General features: G+C 43.0%; 1 long non-coding RNA gene across 2 annotated transcripts in view; it reads left to right on the forward strand.

Annotated features, from left to right (window-relative positions):
- The window catches only part of LOC106507373 (uncharacterized), a 51,191-nt gene that overhangs the window by 18,710 nt on the left and 16,457 nt on the right, over positions 1-16,024 (forward strand). For both annotated transcript variants that reach the window (XR_014841559.1, XR_014841560.1), the window contains one exon: positions 4,343-4,476. This is a non-coding gene — a long non-coding RNA (uncharacterized LOC106507373). The remainder of the gene's footprint in view (positions 1-4,342; positions 4,477-16,024) is intronic.

Below are 16,024 nucleotides of genomic sequence, written 5' to 3' on the forward strand. Positions count from 1 at the left end.
GGATACTAGTTGGTTTGGTTACCTCTGAGCTGCAATGGGAACACCCATCTCTAAGCTAATTTTTAACAAATAGCTGTTTTCTTTCAAAGATGAGCAATGGCCAGAAAGACACGCATATTAGTGCAATTTCCAGTTAAACAAGCCAGTGTTTATAGCCTCTTCTCCCCAAAACCCTCCTGAAATGACAGTGAAGGAATATAACAGGGCCTCACACCTACAGGGGTCAGGAGATATCAGTACCTGAGAGATTTCAACAAGTTTTTGAAAGACAGAGGCTGAAGTAGCGAGAGGCAACCGAACTAGTAAAGTGAAGAAAGACATCATTTAAAGTCTGCGGGACCTCCCGCTGTAATGCAGCAGGTTAAGGATCTGGCATTATCTCTGCAGCAGCTGCGGCTGGGTTCAATCCCTGGCCTGGGAACTTTTATATACTGTGGGTGTGGCCAAAAAATAATAATAATAATTAAAACAAAGTGTCTGTAGACCCCATGAAGGCACCCAATACTGTGTAAAGTAGGGGTGAGACAGAGGGTGAAAACAGCTGAAAGTTTTCATGGGCCTCTTCCTCCAACCCTTAAAGCAAGGTGACTACCAGACCAAGCAGGAAACTGTAGGTTCAGTCTATAGAGATTAAATCCAAAAGGGGTTGGTGAGGTCATGTGGAATTAAAAACTTGGGGATTAAGAGTAAGACTGTCCTCTTCATATGATCCAGAAATTCCACTGCTAGGCGTATACCCAAGGGAATTAAAATTGTATGTCCACAAAAAACTTGTACACAAATGTTAATAGCAACATTTTCATAATATCCAAAAGGTACAAACAGTCCAAATGTCCATCAGCTGATGAATGCATAAGCAAAATGTGGTATATTCATACAATGAAAGAATATTTGGCCTTAAAAAGGCCTTTAAGTGCTGATCTACGCTACAACACAGGTAAACCTGGAAAACATTATACTAAGTGAAAGTAGCCAATCGCAAAGGACGACTTATATAATTCTATCCATACGAAATGTCCAGAATAGACAAATCTTTAGAGGTAGAAAGCAGATTAGAGATGGCCAGGAGCAAGGAGGAGAGAGGCATGGGGGTAACTGATCATTGATATGAGGTTTCTTTTTTTTTTTAAATAGACGTATAATTGATTTACAATGTCGTGTTGGTTGTAGATGAACAGCACAGGAATTCAGTTCCATGTATATATATACATTCTTTTTTCATTCTTTTCCCTTATAGATTGTTACCAAATATTGAGTATGGTTCCCTGTGCTATACAGTAGGTCCTTGTGGTTATCTGTTTTATACACAGCATTGTGTGTATGGTAGGTATATGTTAATCAATACAGGATTTCTTTAGGGGACTATAAAAAGGTTCTGAAAATAGATAGTGGTGGTGGCACAACTCTGGGGAATATACTAAAAAACCACTGAGTTCTACACTTTTAAAGTACAGAGCTGTATTTTTAAAGGGCAGATTTAATGGGATGTGAATGAAAGAGCGAGAACTTCAGTGTATCCAAGTAGAAGCAGCAAGTCCTGTACAACAAGGAAGTATCAGTTATCCTTGGGCTTCCCCCTAAGCATCACTCAACATCAGAAGACAAAGAAGCCAAGTCTAGGAAGATCTGAGGGAAAGAATGACGCAAGAATTTTTGCCCAATTTTCCCTTTAAGTATAAAGACACAAACCCTTTGAAGTGTGCAAGAACCCATGAGACCGCTAGGATAACAAAAATCGACTTGATGACAACATCCCACCAAGGAAAGGTTGACTCCAAAAATAGAAATGGAGAAGTCATGGTAAAAGAACAATAATGAGCACCAGATCCCCTACAATACAGAACCAATTGGGCCATTGTGGGAATTGTGGCAAAAGAATGGAATGTAGGAATTCCCATCATGGCACAGCTGAAACGAATCCAACTAGGAATCCTGAGGTTGAGAGTTCGATCCCTGGCCTCGATCAGTGGGTTAAGGATCTGATGTTGCTTTGAGCTGTAGTGTAGGTCGCAGATGTGGCTGGGATCTGGTGTGGTTGTGGCGGTGGCACAGGCCAGCAGCTGTAGCTCAGATTAGACCCGTAGCCTAATGCCGTGGTGGTGGTGGTGGTGGTGGCAGAACTCTGGGAATACACTAATATACCATATGCCGTGGGTGCGGTCCTAAAAAGCAAAAAAAAAAGAATGGCGTGTAAATATTTTTTCTGTGTGTAAATAATACAAACAACAAAATTAAAGGGAGGAGGCAAGGGGAGAGAAAATGGGAGAAAATATGTATGTTTGTTTCCCTGTGTGTCTTGGCTGGAAGTCAATCAATATTGTCTAAAATTGAAACAAGTTGTTTTTTAAAATGACTTAAAATTCCTAATGTTATCCTTTTTCTTTTTCTTTTTCTTTTTTTTTTTTTTTTTTTTGTCTTTTTGCTATTTCTTTGGGCCGCTCCCGAGGCATGTGGAGGTTCCCAGGCTAGGGGTCCAATCGGAGATGTAGCCATCTGCCTACACCAGAGCCACAGCAACACGGGATCCAAGCCGCGTCTGCAACCTACACCACAGCTCACGGCAACGCCAGATCGTTAACCCAGTGAGCAAGGGCAGAGACTGAACTCGCAACCTCAGGGTTCCTAGTCGGGTTTGTTAACCACTGAGCCACAACAGGAACTCCTTTTTTTCTTAATTTAAACGGCTATTTTTAGGAAGTTATAAATTTTGGTGTTAAGATATGTATATATTGGCCATGTCCGAGGCATATGGATGTTCCCAGGCCAGGGATCAAACTAGTGCCATGCAGCAGTCCCAAACTGCTGCAGTGACAACACCAGATCCTTAACCCCCTGCACCACCAAGGAACTCCTCATTTTCATTCTTATCTGTATGTTTGACTATAGAAGCATCTGGAAGGATGATTTCTGTCAATAGCAAACTGTCTCTAAGTGGTGGAATTGGGATCAAATTTATTTTTGGTTTTTACTTTTCCTCTTGACAATTTTTGGCATGCTTCAGATTTTTATAATACAGTAAGAATTCAATAACCAAGCATAGATCAGACTTAGAAAATGCCAGATTATTAGATTTTCTAGATTATGTTTTCTGGGTTTTTGTCTGTCACTATTCCAAGGTATTATAATTTCACAAATGTATTTGTAACATACTTCATTAATCTGTTCTTCACCGGAGTTCCCGTCATGGCTCAGTGCAAACGAATCTGACTAGGAACTGTGAGGTTGCGGGTTCGATCCCATGCCTCGCTCAGTGGGTTAAGGACCCAGAATTGCTATGAGCTGTGGTGTAGGTTGCACACGCTGCTCAGATCCTTCATTGCTGTGGCTCTGGCGTAGGCTGGCAGCTACAGCTCTGATTGGACTCCTAGCCTAGGAACCTCCATATGCTGTGGGTGTAGCCCTAATTTAAAAAAAAAAAAATCTGTTCTTCACCTTAAGAATATCATAATTTAAGTAATTCATATACTAAAATAGTACACTCCAATTCAGTTATAAATGTAGTTGACTATAGTAAAAAGACACTAATAATTCAATAACTGTCTCTACAATGTACAATGCAGATTCTTCAGTATATTACAGCATACTGCATGTGTGGAGTTAATTTGAAAAGTGATATAATTTCTTGCATATTTCCATGTGGTGCAGTCTCTCTTTTGGAAGAGGTATATTTATAAACAGTTGAGAAAATCTATTATACTTGTCATTTAAATTGAAATTCCATTTATCAAAAAAGAAACTTCCTTTTATCATCAAGAGCCTTTAGAGCATGCACAATAATTTTTTGAAAGCACTCACATATATAGGATTTATTCATTATTATTTTGTAAAATTGAAGTAAAATACACATAAAATTCACCACCTTAACCAATTTAGTCTGCACTTCAATGACTCTTATTTTATATTATTTTTTCCCAATGGCTTTTAATACATTCACAATGTTATGTGAGTTCCCACTGGGACAGAAGGGGGTGGGCAGCATCTCTGGAGCGCTGGGACACAAGTTAAGTATGGGGCCAGGCACAGTGAGTTAAGGATCCCGCATTGCCACAGCTGTGACATAGGGCAAAACTGTGGCTCAGATCTGATCCCTGGCCTAGGAACTCCATATGCTCTCCAGGCAGCCAAAAAAGAAAAACAGCAACAAACAGACAAACCCCCAAATGACGTTACGCAACCATCATCTAATTCCAGAACATTTTCATCACCCCAGAAGGAAACCCTATACCCATCCATCGGCCACCCCCCACATCCCCTTCCTCATTTCCTCCTCCATGACTTTGCTTTTCTCACCTAACAAGACATCAAGAACCTCCTTCCCATTAAAGGGCTTGTTCTTTTCCAGGACTGTGATGACTTTGTGGCGTTGCACCGTGGATGGATGTCCTGTGGTTTCCCAGTTGGGGCTGCTCTGAACGGTGCCGCTTTGAGGGCCCTCATCCCTGTGCTCTCACATCCTGCAGCAGCCAGCTTTTAAGGGTGAGTCTCAAAGAGAAGCTGCTTTGTCAAAGGGTGTATGTGTGCTTCAATTGCATAGATATTGGCACAGTACTTTCCTAGAAGATTTCTTTTTTTATATACAAAAACAATTGTTGCTTACAAAACATATGCAAAAAAGGTAAAAAACAAAAAAAGAGATCAAAGGCATCTTTTTTTGCTAATTTTCTTCTACATAAAAAAATCTCATAACTAAAGTTCCTTTTACCCTCCTTAAAAAAAGTATCAAGGCGTAGGCACAATTTGCTGGTAGCTCTGACCCAGCCGGCTCCCTTGTAGCCCCTCCGGCAAGCGGTACTTCCTCATTTTATATAAGGCATTTTTTTTTCCTTTTTGACAAAGAGTATATACCTCCTATTTACTTTCTTTTCCAGTTTTGTTTAACAAAAACAAAAACAAAAATGCTCCCTTGGACCTGGGTGCAGGCCAGTGGTAGGGTGGCCGAGTCCTGGGGTGGGGCCTGCCTTCAGAGCCCCCAACACCGGAGCCCCCAGGTCAGCATTGGCTCAGCACTGATGGCAGATGTCCGTGAGGTGGGGACCCAGTACTGGCGTGACTGACCCAGTTAGATTGAGGTCGGGTCACTTGACCGGGCTGTGTCCCTGTCACATGTATCCAGTGGGGTTGTGGGCCTCGCCCAGGCCAGGGTGGGCAGCTGACAGCACCATCCTTTCCCAGAAGAGTTCTACAATTTTTTTTTTTTTTTTTTTTTTTTTGTCTTTTTGCCTTTTCTAGGGCCGCTTCTGAGGCATATGGAGGTTCCCAGGCTAGAGGTCCAATCAGAGCTGTAGCCACCAGCCTTTACCAGAGCCACAGCAAGGCGGGATCCAAGCCGCATCTGTAAACTACACCACAGCTCATGGCAACGCCAGATCCTTAACCTGCTGAGCAAGGCCAGGGATGGAATCCAAAACCTCATGGTTCCTAGTCGGATTCCTTAACCACTGAGCCAGGATTTTTTTTTTTTTTTAAATATCAGATATTTTCTTTGTTCAAATGGGGTCGAATACCATTGGTATAGTTTCACCCAACTTTAGGTCTTTGCGTGAAATCTTTTTTTTTTTTTTTTTTTTTTTTCTTTCACACATGTGAACAGATCTGGTCTTGGGATCAGAATGGACGAGAAGATTTTGCCCTTGGAGAAGGCCTGGTCACTGGGCTCCAGTGTTTTCTGTATTTTCTCCTGAGGCAGGTGTGTTTGGCATGGACCATCTATAAAATTCATCTTCAGCAGGTGTCTCTGTAAAGATCCTCCTATTTTTTAGTAGCGATGAAATAGCAGGCTGGCAGAACGTTGTGTGTGTGTATATGAGAGTAATAAATGGCTTATTTCAGGGTAGTTTCAGATTTACAGAAAAATTATAAAGGTAGTACAGAAAGTTTCCACAGACCTCAGACCCAGTTTCTGCTTCTAACAACCTCTAACACTGAGATGGTCAATTTATTACAATTAAGGAGCCCACATTGGTACTTTACTACTCAGCAAAATCCTTGCTTTGTTGAGATATCCTTGGCTTTATTATTATTATATTATTATTATTATAGTTGATTTACAATATTGTGCCAATTTCTGCTGTATAGCAAAGTGACTGAGTCATACGTGTATATACGCAATTTTTTTTTTTTTTTGGTTGAGCCCACAGCATGCAGAAGTTCCAGGGCCAAGATCAAACCCATGCCATAGCAGCGACTCACACTGCTGCAGTGATGCCAGATCCTTAACCTGCTGTGCCACAAAAGAATTCCCTATACATTCTTTTTTTAATATTATTTTCCACCATGGTCTATCCTAGGGGATTATATATAGTTCCCTGTGCTATACAGAAGGACCTTGTTGTTTATCCATTCCAAATGTAATAGTTTGCATCTACTGACCCCAAACTCCTGGTCTATTCCACCCCCTACCCTCTCCCCCTTGGCAACCATAAGTCTGTTCTCTATGTCTGTGAGTCTGTTTCTGTTTTGCAGCTAGGTTCGTTTGTGCCATATTTTAGATTCCACACATAAGTGATATCATATGGTATTTGTCTTTCTCTTTCTGACTTACTTCACTTACCATGAGAATCTCTAGTTACATCCATGTTGCTGCAAATGGCATTATTTTATTCTTTTTGCATGCACAATTCTTTAACTTAAATTTCTGTGCTGCTCAGTGCTTAACCAAAATGGTTTATTCCATAATAAAAATAAAACTCACTTATTCACACACCTACTCAAAACATACCTTAAAACAACCTTGGCAGATGTTAATGGCTGCATGGAATTCCACCAGATGAATTTACTCAGCAAATTCTCTGTTGTTAGCCAATGAGGTACTTTCCAAGTTTTTGCTGATGTAAACAGTTTCAGGTTCCTGATGTCTTGTTAAGTGAAAAAAATCCTGAATTTTTTCTTTGAGATAGATTTCTAGAAGAATCGCTGGGTCAAGGGAATGTATCTTTCCAAGGCACTTTATATTTCTTGCCAAGTCACCTTCCAGAAAGGCCTACCTGGTTATACCTTCCCACCTGCTGTTCAGCAAAGAAAATTTTGCCACTCCACACCCTCATTATCACAAGATGTTTTTCTAGGCCAGATGAACTCTGAGCTTTCTTCTTAGGCGCCTGGAGGAAACTCCCTCACTAACTAAAGATGTGGATTATTATATATGCCTCTAAAGGCTGGCCAGTGGGGGTAGGGCATGGACCTTCTAAAGAACCCTTGGTGTAGCCTGAGTTAAGGTGCCTCCACCAGAATGGCCAGGTCTAGCCCTGATTCTCATGTTGGTTCGCCATTCATCAATGATTTTCTCTAGGCTCTGCTTCCCAAAGTTGCCTCCTCATGGTGCATATTTGTTCCCAACCCCACCTTGTGTTTAAATTGCTTAGCTTGTACCCCTCCCCGCAAGACATGATTTCCATGAGGGCAGGAAGCAAACGACTTGCCCACCAATGACTTCCCGACGCTGATTCCCATGCCAGGCACATGGCCCCTTGTTCGAGGCAAGGGTGGAAGAGACTGAGAATTGGAAGCCCCTGGGGGGTTAACTAGACATCTGGCAGTCCTCTAGTGGTCTCGGTTTTTGTTTTTTTGTTTTTTGGGTTTTTTTTGTCTTTTTGCCTTTTCTAGGGCCGCTTCCCTCGGCATATGGAGGTTCCCAGGCTGGGGGTCTAATCGGAGCTGTAGCCCCCGGCCTATGCCACAGCCACACCAACACGGGATCTGAGCCGCATCTGCGACCGACACCACAGCTCATGGCAATGCCAGATGCCCAACCTACTGAGCAAGGCCAGGGATCAAACCCGCAACCCCATGGCTCCTAGTCGGATTCATTAACCACTGTGCCACGACGGGAACTCCTAGTGGTCTCTGTTTTTTTCCTCATTCTCCACATCCTACCAGTGGTGTTTAGCCAGTTTGGGTCTCTCTAAACCGTTCCCTCCTTCCCATTGCCTTGGGCTCCCCTGCCTAGTTCAGGTTGTGCATACATATGGCTTCAACAGTTAGCTTGCCCCTTAGTCCTCTGCTTCCCATGTCCCCGCTGCCCGGGTGCCTTAGTCTCTCAGTCCATTGTTTTCTTTTGAACCAAGGATCTGTGATCTCTTGATATCCCTGCTTAGAAACCTCCAGGGCTTCCTAGCCCCTCCAGAATGACCAACCTTTTCTGTGGAGTTTGGGGGTCTTTTCATCACCTTATTTTGGCCTTCTATCGGACTCTGACACCTCATTTTATTATTATATTTTATTTTTTAAATTGTATTGAAGTATAGTTGATTTACAATGTTATGTCAATTTCTGCTGTACAGCAGTGATTCGGCTATACATATAGTTTATCACAGAATACTGAGGAGGTTTCCCTGTGCTGTACAGCAGGTGCCTGTGGACCATCCATTCCATATATCACAGTGTGTCTTTGCCATTCCCAAGCCCCCAAGTCTTCCCTCCCCCCACCCTTCCCCTTTGGTAACCATAGGTTTGTTTTCTATGTCTGTGAGTCCGTTTCTGTTTTGTAAATAAGTTTATTTGTATCATTTTTTAGATTCCACATATAAGTGAAATGATACGGTATTTACCTTTCTCTGCCTGACTTACTTCACTTAATATAATAACTTCTAGGTCCATCCATGCTGTTGCAAATGACGTTATCTCATCCTTTGACAACTCCATTTTTTTTTTTTTTTTTTTTTTTTTTTTTTTTGGTTTTTAGGGCCTCACCTGTGGCACGTGGAAGTTCCCAGGCTAGGGGTCAAATCAGAGCTGTAGCTGCCGGCCTGTGCCACCACCACCACCACAGCAACACCAGATCCAAGCCTTTTCTGCAACCTGCACCACAGCTCATGGCAACGCTGGATCCTTAACCCACTGAGTGAGGCCAGGGATCGAACCCGCATCCTCATTTTCATTACCTCGTTACCACAGAGCCACAGTGGGAACTTCTGACATCGCTATTTTAAAGACATTTACACAACAAATCAAAATCACCCTTGAAGACTCTTATCTGTTTTTTGCTTTTTTGTGTTTTTTTGTCTTTTTGCTATTTCTTGGGCCGCTCCCGAGGCATATGGAGGTTCCCAGCCTAGGGGTCCAGACGGAGCTGTAGCCACCGGCCTACACCAGGGCCACAGCAACGCGGGATCCGAGCCGCGTCTGCAACCAACACCACAGGTCACGGCAACGCTGGATCGTTAACCCACTGAGCAAGGGCAGGGACTGAACTCGCAACCTCATGGTTCCTAGTCGGATTCGTTAACCACTGCGCCACAACGGGAACTCCCACTCTTATCTGTTTTAATGTTTCTCTTTGTGCATGCTTATTCCGGCACCTGGTATGCTTTCTCTTCCACTCTGGATTTCTCTTCTGTTACAGGCCCAGCTCATTTGGTACCTTCTCTATGAGGCTTCCCTTTCTCTCTAGACAGAACTCATTGCTACTTCCTTTCTCCTCCCACATTCTCTTATTTTTTATTTTTTTGTCTTTTTGCCTTTTCTAGGGCCGCTTCACAGCACATGGAGGTTCCCAGGCTAGGAGTCGAATTGGAGCTGCAGCCACCGGCCTACGCCAGAGCCACAGCAACTCGGGATCCGAGCCACATCTGTGGCCTACACCACAGCTCATGACACAGCTTAACCCACTGAGCAAGGCCAGGGATCGAACCCGCAACCTCATGGTTCCTAGTCAGATTCGTTAACCACTGAGTCACGATGGGAACGCCCTCCCACAATTCTTTGTTCACATCTTTACAAAAGTTTTTTTTTTTTTTCTTCTAGGAATTCTCTTTGGCATGGGTTCAATCCCTGGTGCAAGAACTTCCACATGCCCTGAGTGCAAAAAAAAAAAAAAAAAAAGTTTTTTTTCCCTTATGATATAATGATATAATATTCAGTTGATTTTTAGTGCCTTCCCAAAATGTGTAAGTTCCTTAAGAGCAAGGACTCTATCAACTTTATCTTTGTGTTTCCTGTGTCCAGAAGCATCTGCCACATAACAAGTGTTTGTAGCAGAAATTGCTAGATGCCTACCTCAGCATTCCTTCATGATTCTATTTGGGACAGCAATGCATCCAGCTAAGATTTTCCCATATTTCTTTGTAGTTGGGTGTGTCCATGTCATTAAGTTCAGCCCATTAAAATGTAGGTGGGGGTGTTACATAGGACTTCCTGGAAGTCTGCTTAAAACAGAAAGGAAACACCCTTCTCATCATCTTTACTTCTACCTGAAAGTAAATGTGCGAATGTGGGAGCTGTCGCTTCAACAGCCGCATCAAACAATAGGGGATCTTGGGTCCTAATGACCAGAAATGTGCCATATTAACCCTGGTTTCCAATATCAGATTCTTTTACCCGCAAAAAAACACATTTTTTTCTGTGATATGCAGCCAAACATTATCCAGAATGATTCAGCAGTCAAATATTTTTTAAAAATGGAGTAATTCCAAAATTAGGTAATTTCTATTGTGTCCTCCCTACCCAGGAAACTTGGAGCAAGATTTAACCCTTCACTATATCAGTTTATCATCACAGGATCCTTGAAACCATCATGTCACTGACTGTTTTACTGGAGTTTTAGTCTGTATTTTTAAATTGTCTTTGCTTATATTTCATTAACCTTGTAAAGTTGATTCAAAATTGTGTAGGCGGTAAAGTGAGCTAAAACTTAAATCTACTTGTGGAGTTCCCACTGTGGCTCAGAGGGTTAAGAACCCAACGAGTATCCATGAGGACACAGGTTGGATCCGTGGCCTCAGTCAGTGGGTTAAGGATCCAGTGTTGCCACAAGCTCTGGTGTAGGTCGCCGGTGTGGCTTGGATCGGGCATTGCTGTGGCTGTGGTGTAGGGTTGCAGCTACAGCTTCAGTTTGACTCCTAGCCTAGGAACTTCCATACGCCACAGGTATGCCCCACCAAAACAAAGACAAAAAGAATAAATCAACTTGCAATATGAAATGTAGACAATGAAAGCTGTAGGTCCAAGACTGGGGAGCAGTAGAATCAGAGGGAAATACTGGAAACTCAGAGCTCTGTCCTCCCCCAGTCCCTCCTCCAGGGACTGCCTAGACAGGTTCCCTCCACTCGGGGTTTTCCAACATCTTTACTGTGACACGATACAGATGAGGGCACCGCCCCCCCACCTCGGAAGTTTAGTTTGGGTAAATGGGTGTGGCAGATACCCATGTAGGAAGGTTGAGTAGAGGAGACAGGAGGTGAAGAAAAGTGACCATTGGGGAGTTCCTGTTGTGGCGCAGCAGAAACCAATCCAACTAGTAACCATGAGGTTTTGGGTTCAATCCCTGTCCTCGTTCAGTGGGTTGAACTGGAGCTGCAGCTGCCAGCCTATGCCACAGCCACAGCAACGCTGGATCTAAACTGCATCTGTAAAAGGCGTTTATAAATTCTGGAAATGAATCCCTTGTCTGTCGATTCATTTGCAAAGATTTTCTCCCATTCTGTGGGTTGTCTTTTCGTTTTGTTTAGGGTTTCCTTTGCTGTGCAGGAACTTTTAAGTTTAATTAAGTCCCATTTATTTATTTTTGCTTTTATTGTCATTACTCTAAGAGGTGGTTCTGAGAAGATGTTGCTGTTGTTTATGTCCGAGAGTGTGTGTGCAGACACATCAATTTTTAAAAAAGACACACAGGAGTTCCTGTTGTGGTGCAGCGGAAACAAATCCGACTAGGAACCATGAGGTTGAGGGTTCAGTCTCTGGCCTCAGTGAGTTAAGGATCTGGCGTTGCTGTGAGCTGCGGTGTAGGTCACAGACACGGCTTGGATCTGGCATTGCTGTGGCCTTAGCGTAGGCCAGCAGCTACAACTCTGATTACACCCCTAGCCTGGGAACTCCAAATGCCTCAGGTATGGCCCTGAAAAGCCAGAAAAAAAATAAAGCCAAAAAAATATATATTAAAAAAATTAAAAAGACACACAAATAAAAAATGGGCATATGGAATTTCTCAGGCTAGGGTTGGAGTCAGAGCTGCAGCTGCTGGCCTACAGTGACTGAATCCGCATCCTCATGGATTCTGGTCAGATTCATTACTGCTAAGCCATGATAGGAACTCCCTGTTTGTTTGTTTGTTTTTCTCTCTTTCTCTCTTTTTTTTTAGGGCTGCCCCCATAGCATATGGAAGTTCCCAGGTTAGGGATGGAATCAGAGCTACAGCTTCCGGCCTATGCCACAGCCATAGTAACGCCAGATCCAAACAGCACCTATGACCCACACCTCAGCTCACAACAACGCCAGATTCTTAAGCCATGGAGTGGGGGGTGGGGAATCAAACCCACATCCTCAAGGATACCAGTCAGGTTGGTTGGTTTGTTTGGGGTTTTTGTTTGTTTGTTTGTTTGTTTTGCTTTTTAGTCCACACCCAAGGCATATAGAGGTCCCCCCCCCCGCCGCCGCCGGCCTCCGCCACAGCCACAGCAACACGGGATCTGAGCTGAGTCTACCACCTACACCTCAGTTCATGGCAACACCAGATCCTCAACCCACTGAGCAAGGCCTGGGATCGAACCCACAACCTCATGGTTCCTAGTCAGATTCGTTTCCGCTGTGTCACAATGGAAACGTCTAGTTGAGTTGTTTCTGCTGAGCCACAATGGGAACTCCCTATTTTTGTATTTCTAGTTCGAGCCCCTCTCCTTCCATGATCAGAGTTTCTTTACTGGGCCATCATGGTCATGAGTTAGTCACTCACTGATACTGGGGATGAGAGTTTTTCCAGACGTCTGCTCAATCACTCAGGCAAATAAGCTACCAGAGACACTCATGCATATCCAGGTGCCAGTTTGTGCTCCAAATTCTGTTACCCCTTCTCAACATATTCAATGTGTTTTCGTGTGTGTGTGGATTAATGTTAGGGAAAATCAACTATGGTGGTAATCGGCTCTATATCTCTGACTTTTCTGGGGTTAAAAGGGTGAGGCTCAGTGACTGTGTGCTTAAGAATGGTTCTTTGTAAATTAGGACTAGGACTGCTTTTGTTTGTTTTTTTGGCCACACCTGTGGCATGTGGAAGTTCCTGGGCCAGGGATCAAACTCATGCCACAGCTGTCACCAAAGCAACATCGGTGACAACACCAGATCCTTAACCGGCTGATCCATGAGGGAACTCCCATGGGGACTGCTTTTAGTGGCAATAACAGAGTACCCAACCAGTGGGGTTCAACCCAGGTGTAAGCAAACTATGGCCTGCAGGCTAAATCTGGACTTCGGCTTTTTTCGCAGAGTGCATGATCTAAGAAAGGTTTTTGAATGTTTAAATCACTGAACAAAAGTCAAAAGAAGAATAGGACTTCGTGACATGCTAAAATTATATGAGGAGTTCCCGTCCTGGCTCAATGGAAACAAATCTGACTAGTATCCATGAGGACGTAGGTTCGATCCCTGGCCTCGCTCAGTGTGTTAAGGGCCTGGCATTGCTGTGAGCTGTGGCATAGGTCACGGATGTGGCTCAGATTTTGCACTGCTGTGGCTGCGGTGTAGGCCAGTGGCTACAGCTCTGATTCGATCCCTAGACATATGCCATGGGCGTGGCCCCAACCAACAACAACAAAAAAAGATTATGTGAAATCCAGGAGTTCCCATCATGGCTCAACAGTAACAAACCTGACTAGTATCCATGAGGACATGGGTTTGATCCCTGGCCTCACTCACTGGGTCAAGGATCCAGCATTGCCGTGGCACTGGCATAGGCTGGCAGCTGTAGCTCTGATTTAACCCCTAGCCTGGGAACTTCCATATGCTGCAGGTGTGGCCCTAAACACACACACACACACACAAATATGAAAACCAAATTTCAGTGTCCATAATAAAGTCTTCTTGGAACATAGCCATGGCTATTTCTTTACATGTTGTCTATTTTGATGTTCATGCTACAGCAGTTGAGTTGTTGTGAAAGACACAGTATGGTCTGTAAAGCTTAAGATATTTGTTATCTGGCTCTGAAAGAACATGCTGATCCCTGGCTGCACCATTAAAAATGTGTTATTTACTTAAGAAATCTGAAGATACGCATTTCCAGGATTTAGTTCAACAGATCCACAAAGTCCAGTTGCTGAGTTGGTATCTCTAAAATTTTCATGGTCTCCTCCTTCTAGTCACAAGATGGATGCATTAGCTCCAAGCATCACATACTCAGCATCTCACATCCAAAAGCAGGAAACAAGGGAACAACAGGGAGGCAGAGAAGGGCCTCATGAGCATACATCTTTAAATTTATCAGAGGGGGATATTTTTTCCCCAAAATTCCACTAAAAAGACTTCCTCTCAATCTCATGGTCCAGCATTAAATTACTAGGTCACATCACACACGCACACACACACACACACACACACACACCCAGCTGCAGTGGAAATGGCTAAGGGAAGAGAGGTTGGGAAATGTGCTTGGGAGAGCTCTGTATGACGGCCACATGCACAAAATATGGCCATGGCCAGATGATGGATTAATGGCAGTGGTGTGAGAGTGAATTATGCATACCTCTTGCTCTGCCTTCTGAAGTTGGTTGAAATTGACCATGGGGGGAGTATTTATACCACGGAAATTGGCAAACACTATAAATCACACAGCACGTTTTTTTTGGGGGGGGAGTTGTTTGTTTTTGTTTTTGTCTTTCTGTGGCCGTACCCCCGGCATATGGAAGTTCTCAGGCTAGGGATCAAATCGGAGCTACAGCTGCCAGCCTACGCCATAGCCACATCAACACAGGATCCAAGCCACGTCTGGGACCTACACCACAGCTCATGGCAACAGCAGATTCTTAACCTACTGAGCAAGGCCAGAGGTTGAACCCAAGTCCTCATGCATACTATTCAGATTCATTATCACTGAGCCACAATGGGAAAGCCTATCAGCACATACTGACTAGGGATGTTTTTTATTCTGCTTATGATTTTCTAAGTTTTCTACAATGAGCATGAAATTTATAATCAGGAAAAAAAAAAAAGTTGCTTTTAAAGCAAAAGAGGCCTTGCCTTATACCATTTAAAAGAGAATTAACTCAAAATGGATGAAAGACCTAAAAGTAAAAACTATGAGACTCTTAAGAAACATGGGGTAAAAGCTTCCTTTTGTTGGATTTGACTGTATTCTTTACATGTAACAACAAATGCACAGACAACAAAACTAAAATATATATAGACTATACCAGAATCAAAAACTTCCATGCATCAAAGACACAAGAGTGAAAAGGCAACCTATGGAATGAAAGAAAATATTGCAAATCAAATATCTAATAAGGTGTTAATATCCAGTGTACCAAAAAATACTATTTGACAGCAAAAAAAAAAAAAAAAAAAAAAAGCAAATAACTCCATTTAAAAATGGGCCCAGGGAGTTCCCGTCCTGGCTCAACAGAAGTGAATCTGACTAGCATCCATGAGGACTCTGTTCCATCCCTGGCCCTGCTCAGTGGGTTAAGGATCCGATCTGGTGTTGCTGTGAGCTGTGGTATAGGTCGCAGATGCAGCTCCAATCTGTCATTGCTATGGCTGGGGTATAGGCCAGTGGCTGCAGCTCCAATTTGACCCCTATCCTGGGAACATCCATATGCTGAGGGTGCGACCCTAAAAAGACAAAAAAAAAAAAAAAGGGCCCAGGACTTCAATAAACATTTTTTCAAAGCGGATATACAAATGGCCAATAAACATATGAAAGATACACATTTCACTAGGGAAATGACTAGGAACATGCAAATCAAAACCACAATGAGGGCTTCCTGCTTTGGTAGAGTGGGTTAAGGATACAGCGTTGCTGCAGCTGTGGCTCAGGTCAAAAAAAAAAAAAAAAAAAACCAAAAAAAAAAAAAACCAAACCACAATGAGATACCACTTCACACCCATTAGGATGACTGCTATTAAACAAACAAACAAACAAAAACCAGAAAATAAATGTTGGTTAGAGTGTAGAGAAATTGGAATCCTTGTACACTGTTGGTGGGAATATAAAATAGTATATACACAATGAAAACAGTACATGGCTCCTTAAAATATTAAAAATAGAATTAGCATAGGATGCAGAAATTCCTCTTCTGGGTATATATTCAAGAGAATGAAA

Source organism: Sus scrofa, chromosome 3 (assembly GCF_054392235.1).
Source record: "Sus scrofa isolate SSC_HxYL_T2T_F1_AM1 chromosome 3, Sscrofa_HxYL_maternal_Yorkshire_Landrace_v2.0, whole genome shotgun sequence".
NCBI classification, from domain to species: Eukaryota; Metazoa; Chordata; class Mammalia; order Artiodactyla; family Suidae; genus Sus; species Sus scrofa.